The sequence below is a fragment of the Ruditapes philippinarum genome, unplaced genomic scaffold (assembly GCF_026571515.1).
Source record: "Ruditapes philippinarum isolate M1 unplaced genomic scaffold, ASM2657151v2 ctg4492_1_1_1_1, whole genome shotgun sequence".
Classification (NCBI taxonomy): Eukaryota; Metazoa; Mollusca; class Bivalvia; order Venerida; family Veneridae; genus Ruditapes; species Ruditapes philippinarum.
Window position 1 is genome coordinate 1 of NW_026856546.1, and position 7719 is coordinate 7719.

The following is a 7719-nucleotide window of genomic DNA, read 5'->3' on the forward strand; positions in this document are numbered from 1 at the left end:
TCTATAAAACTTTTAAAGCATTGAAAAATAGACTGTACCACAATTGATAACGATAAGAATAGACTTGCTGCATATGTGTTTAGGTTCTAGATGCTGCACTTGTAGAAATTTTCATTGTGACATCAGAACAGGGATATTCTTTAATTTAATATATGACTCCTATTGCAGAGGCAGGAAGTTTTTGACTGACCGGAAATGACCTCAAAACGGTATTATAAATACAGAAAACACAGAACAATGGCTTGAAGCCGGTATACAGATTGGACATAATTATTACCTTTAAGAAATTGTATGGAAAAAATGAGAGACAAAATGTGCTTTGAGTGTCCTTTCTATTGTGTGTCGAACACATCTGTCTCATTTACAATTTGTCGCAAATATGAATGTTTACGAAACACATCGGTCACACTTCGTGAGACAAATGTGCTCCGAGACTAATGTGCTCCTACAGAGCCTGGTCAGACTGCGCAGATGCGCAGATGCGCAGACTGGTTTGGATCCATGATGGTCGCAAACGCACTATGTGGTTTTTGTCATTTGCACGCGGCTCATATATTAATTATCGACACCCTGTAAAGATTTTGATTGTAAAGATTGATGTAAACAGATAATGTTTCGAGCTAATCTAGATTATAATTCTGTCTACAATATCAAAAACAGTAACAATTTCCTCTTTTCAGGTATGTCTGTTTCCCCTTCGACGCTATATGTGTGTGTGCGTTTGCTGTTACAGTTTTTAGAAACAAGTTTGAAGGAAGATTGTGGCTTTTGTAAAGGTAAAAAATTGACCTGTTAAAAATTAATCCAAACTTCAAGAAACTTTACCCTTTATAATACTTATGAACCTTAAAAAATCATCATATTACAACTTGAAAAGATTACCATTGTTATAGTAGTAAACTGAATCTTCTAGTTGGAAATTAGGAGGTTGAATTGTACGAAATATAATGCTTTGATGATTCGCAAGCTTAAAATTACAACAGACACTTAATATGGCAATGGACATTTAATTGTCACGGCAAAAATCTTTTGATATATTCTCAACTATTCTAACTGTATGTTACGAAATACTGATACATTTTCAAAAATAATTTAATAATTAATAACCGTTACCACGCAAAATCTTTTTAATATATGAATGTACTTGTTCATCTTTCAATACAAACAAAATAATTCGTCATTTTTAGAAGAAAATATGAAATATGTTCTGACTGAATAGCGAATAGTGCGTGCAATGATCGGACGGCAAGGCTTTTGCCAGCTGATGCTTGGTCAACATCGGTTCAGTTGCCAAGAGTGTAGAAGTTTAAAAAAAGATGCATAATTATTAACCAGCATGACGTAAATAGGTCACCCAGATATCCTGCCTTGTTTTATTTTAAAACAATGTCATAGAAAATATATATAATTGCACTGTTTCATATGTATCTTTATTTCAGGACATAGACAAGACTGTACGTGTAGGATAAACTACTAATGATAACTTTAAAGTTTAAGATTTACTTTATTTTTATTCTACATTGAAAACAGGCGACAAAGACAATAGTCAGAATGTGTTTAAGAATCACACACATACATGTATTTATTTACCAGTAATATAAAATGGAGACATGTTGATACTACTTGTGTCACTAAGTGAGTGTAGATTCTGTTATTAGTAAACGTTTAGAAATACTGTGAAACTTTATAAATTATTGATAGTGACCATTTGACTGTATTATATGCTTATTTGTTATACGTACTGTTTACGCATGGACATATTTTCCGGATGTATTTTGAAAGAAACTCTTGAAACTCTTGAAATTCTTTTAATTGTAATATGTAGCTTATTTGATTTTATTATTTTTTTATTTTAGAAAAATGGCTATTTATTTAACAGGCTGTTCCATTAAATTTAGATACAAAAGATTTCGTTTTCACAGCTTATGTTTAACTTCAATTAAAATAATTTTATCCAAAAACATTTAACATGCCCATGTGCAGTTGATATAGAAATTAATCAATATTTTGATATTTTACTGACAAATGTGCTGATTAATGACCCAATGGAGCTTTTAAATGTTTATTTTGTCTGTAAATTTGAAATTGGATAAAAAAAGTAAAGATATTAACTTTGGAAGAGTCGTTTGTTTTGTTCTTCTCAAACTATTTTGATAACTCCAAAACAATTTTTAATAACTCCAAAGCCACTTTTAATAACATTCCCCGTCGTTTCAAAATATGTTCTTATGTCTCCATATTGATAGAAGTCCTTGCTGCTGTATGGACAAGTGGTTTTGACATGCGTGCTTTGCTTGACTGAAGTACCAATCATTCTTACTTTGACAAGCGTTCTATATTGGAATCCAGTTAATCGGTGATTTTCTTACTTGACATGCGCTCTATATTTGGAATCAATTAATCAGTGATTCTTTCTTGGCAGTAATTCTATATCAGTTATCAATTATTCTTACTTGACAAGCGTTCTATATTGGAATCAGTTTAATCAGTTGATTCTTACTTGACATGCGCTCTATATTGGAATCAGCTAATCACTGATTCTTTCTTGACATGCGTTCTTTATTGAAATCAGTTAATCAGTGATTCTTACTTGACGTGCGGTCTATATTGGAATTTATTAATCAGTGATTCTTACTTGACATGCGTTCTATATTGGAATCAGTTAATCAGTGATTCTTTCTTAACATGCGGGTCTATATTGGAATCAGTTAATCAGTGATTCTTACTTGAACATACGTTTCTGTTATTGGAATCAGTTAATCAGTGATTCTTACTTGACATCCTTCCTATATTGGAATCAGTTAATCAATGATTCTTACTTGACATGCAATGATTCTTACTTGACATACGTTCTGTATTGGAATCAGTTAATCAGTGATTCTTACTTGACATCGTTCTATATTGGAATCAGTTAATCAGTGATTCTTACTTGACATGCGTTCTATATTGGCAATCAGTGAATCAGTGATTCTTACTTGACATGCGTTCTATATTGGAATTCAGTTAATCAGTGATCCTTACTTGACATCCGTTCTATATTGGAATCAGTTATTAGTGATTCTTACTTGACGTGCGTTTTATATTGGAAATCAGTTAATCAGTGATTCTTACTTGACATGCGTTCTGTATTGGAATCAGTTTATCAGTGGATTCTTACTGGAAATGCGTTTCTTATATTGGAATCAGTTAATCAGTGATTCTTACTTGAATACGTTCTATATTGGAATCAGTTAATCAATGATTCTTACTTGAAATGCGTTCTATATTGGAATCGTTAATCAGTGATTCTTACTTGAATACGTTCTATATTGGAATCAGTTAATCATTGATTCTTACTTGAACATGCGTTCTATATTAGAATCAGTTAATCAATGATTCTTACTTGACATGCGTTTCTATATTGGTTTCAGTTAATCAGGTGATTCTTTTCTTGACATGCGTTCTTAATTGGAATCGGTTAATCAGTGATTCTTACTGACGTGCGTTCGTTTAATTGGAATCGGTTAATCAGTGATTCTTACTTCAAGTTGACATTTGCGTTCTATATTGGAATCAGTTAATTCATTGATTTCTTACTTGACATGCGTTCTATATTAGAATCAGTTTATCAGTGATTCTTACTTGACATGCGTTCTATATTGGAATCAGCTAATCAGTGATTCTTACTTGAATGCCGTTTCTATATTGGTTTTCAGTTAATCAGTGATTCTTTCTTGACATGCGTTCTTAATTGGAATCGGTTAATCAGTGATTCTTACTTGACGTGCGTTCTTAATTGGAATCGGTTAATCAGTGATTCTTACTTCAAGTTGACGTGCGGTCTATATTGGAATTAGTTAATCACTGATTCTTACTTTGACATGCGTTCTTAATTGGGAATCAGTTTATCAGTGAATTTTACTAGAAATGCGGTTCAATAATTAAATAAGTTAATCAATGATTCTTTACTAGACATTGCGTTCTAAAAAAAGTTAATCAGTGATTCTTATTTGGCATACATGCTATATTGGAATTAGTTTATCAATGATTTTTACTTGACATGATTTCTATATTGAAATCAGTTAATCAGTGATTCTTACTTGACATGGCTCCTATACATGTATTTACACATGCATTAGAACAAATAACCTTTAATTATATTGTTATCACAATTATATTGTTATTAACTTACTATACGAGACAAATGTAAAAGTTTTTTTAACCAGACACGGACAAGGCTATCAGATAAATTTATCTTATATGTAAAATGCAAAATATATTCCACTATTTTTTTTAAACTATTAATTGTTCTTACGATAATATTTGATACAGATTAAAAAACAAAACAATTTTTTTAAACACGATATCCAAACGCCAACATCAATGCTCAAGCATGTTCGTAAAATATGAAACATTTTTAATTGCTTTTTTTATTATCTTTATTTTATTTGAAACGCGAAGAACCCCTAAAATAAGTAATTGAGTAAGTTCATCAAATTAAAGATATGTGTTTTGTGCTATTAATATAGGTATTTTCTTTTATTAATAAATCAAATCAAGTAAATTGGTTTTAATTTATCAAAAAAAAATGCTAATGAATGAAACGATAGTCTCTGCAGGTGTTTGTTTGTTTCAGATCAGTCTGACATTAATATAGGCCGTCATCTCACAATAAATATTAAATTACATCCCAACAATTGTTTCAAAAAGGTCAATTAAATAGTAACCGGTCTTTCAGTCACCATTTTGATTATAATTACAATAATGTTTATTTATTTGAGAGATATCCGTAATTAAGAAGGACACTACATATAACATGTATTGGTATTTTTTTAAAAGAATGGGCGCCCTCCTGGACTGGTATACGAGGCAAGCTAATACTTTTATCAAGTCATTCTTTGTAAATTGTAATTTTCAGCTACATTTCAAATGCAGCCCACGTAGTTTTTTTTATAAAGATATATGATATAAAGATAGTCGAATGAAGGAATTAAATGATCAATAACATGCACTGTTTCAAGGCTATAAACAATGAATGTTTTGTTAAGTTTTATCATCGGCTGCTCATTAAGACTAACCGGCACATGGTCCTGTTAAATTTATGGACACTGTCAAAAAATAAGGTCAACTTTTGGACAAACACATGAAACAGTAATGTAACAAAAGATGTTTCGGATAATTTATTTAGGTTCACATAAGTCTATTGATGGAAGTCGTTTTACGAAGCTTAGATTAATATGATAATTCGTTTAAAAATATGAAAACAGCAGATCGGTAAAATTGGCTAGTGTACAATCCAGAAGTATAAGTCATTATTCATAATAATCTCGGAATTGGGTTAATATAGATTGAAAGTTTACCACGTGACTTTAGATAAATTTGAATGAGTAAATTGAGCAACGAGAACATTTATTTTACATCGAACGGGGTAAAATTAATTTCTGACGATCAGAATAATTATAAAACGATTAAAAAACGCCCATTCTCAACCATCAATTACACATATCGTCAATATACACGCATTTGAGCCGCGTCACCACAAAACCAACATAGTGGGTTTGTGACCAGCATGGATCCAGACCAGCCTGCGACTCCATCTTTGTCCGAGGCATTATTTCTGCATGTCTATCGTGGGTTTAGACTAGTAGTCGTTCAATTTTCTATAATAAAATTTCTATAAATGCCTCGTCATGACAAAACCAACGTAATGCGTTTGCGACCAGCAGTCTGATTAAGATCCATGCTGTTCGCTATACAAAGAGAACCTGATAGCGAACAGCATGGATCCTGATCAGTCTGCGCGGACGTAAACTGTGTATTGTGATATGTATGATATGCGGTATAAGATAAATTTCTTTGAAGCCTCATATTCTAAAGAGCATCGTTTACCCTGTGACTATTAAATAATGTTAAAAGCATGCGCTGATGTTTCTAAAATTTGCATAATCTGTCGCTGCTCATGGAATTAAAATTCTTTTTCCATGTTTGTAGCTCCAAACCAGTATGGAGGCTCCTACGGGATAAACAATATAATTTTCTATTATGATTCCCGTAAAAAGAAGAAACATTAGGGGTTTTTTATCAGGAAGGAGTCTATTTCATGAAAAAAGTATTCTTTGAATACCCGGCTGAATGACGAATCCTAGCATTTTTGGAAATGCTTACGTACACTTGTTTCTATCTATATTTAGAAAATAAAAATTAAATATAAAAAGTGTGAAAGAAAGTTTTACTAGCGAGCTGTTCTGATTGGTTTGCATGTGTGAAAATGGATTCCCAACATCATGACTGGAGTTACATGAGGTTTTGTTTACGGAAAAATGGATAGTAGAAAATAGATGTCAGTAATTCCTTAGTTGAAAATGATCGCACTTTCATCTGGATTGCGTTTAATGGAGAGTCTAAAATCAGTGTTAAGACCATACCGGAGCCAGTTTTGTGTTTCAATGAAATGTCTTTACTTATGACACCTATGTTAATACGTAACTCGTTCTTGTTCAATTCTTAATAGCCTTATAGATAAGCATCGAATTGCGTGTGCCATTGCATTTCTTAACTTTTCTAGGGAGAATGAAATCAAATTTGACTCAAGATAAAATATTTATTGAAAGTATCATGAGATAGTCCTATATTTGGTCATAAGTCCTAGTACTTAGGGTTGGGGTAATATTTATCTTGCAATTAAGCAATATGAGTCAATTATATGGTTACTGGTCATGAAAATCCTTGGACACCCCACCGTGTACCTCACCTCCATAGGGAGAGCTTTGGATCAGTAACCTAGGGGTCGCTGGTTCCATCCTTGTCTGAGGCATTATTTCTGCATGTCTGTCGTGAGGTTTTTAGTCGTTCAATTTTCTATAATAAAATTTCTATAAATGAACCTCGTCATGACAAACCCAACGTAATGCGTTTGCGATCAGCAGTCTGATCAGGATCCATGCTGTTCGCTATACAAACCCTATTACAAGTAGAGAAACTGATCAGACTGCGCGGATGCGCAGACTGGTCTGGATCCATGCTGGTCGCAAACCCATTATGTTGGTTTTGTCATGACGCGGCTTAAATATCGTTCGGAATGTATCGATAACATTCAATGTTTTATCTGGGGCAGTTCATTTTTTCATGTTTAATTGTTGGCAACAGCGAATAAAAATATGTTACTAATTCAACTCAAATTGACAGCGAAACAAATGGGCATAGTATATCATTTAATCCAGAAACCAAACAAACACATATTTGAGCCGCGTCGAGACAAAACTAACATAATAAGTTTGCGACCAGCATGGATCCAGACCAGCCTGCGCATCCGCACAGTCTGATCAGGATCCATGCTGTTCGCTTACAGACCCTATAACAAGTAGAGAAACTGATAGCAAACAGCATGGATCCTGATCAGACTGCGCGGATGCGCAGGCTGGTCTGGATCCATGCTGGTCGCAAATCCACAATGTTGGTTTTGTCGTGACGCGGCTCATTTATCAACGTATTACAGATCCATTTTTACAATTCTCAATTAAAATAATGCAATACATTGACTAGATCTTATCTAACGTGTCCATTTTTACAAACAAAAAAGACTAGTTATATTGGTGATAAGCTATTAAAATTAATTAAGTTTTTTCTTTTGTCAAGAGGTATCAAATAAACGCGATAATGTTGGTCGGCAATCAAAAGGTACAAAATTATATATTCAAATCTCTTAAGGAAATATCAACGGCATTTTTGTAATCTTTTAAG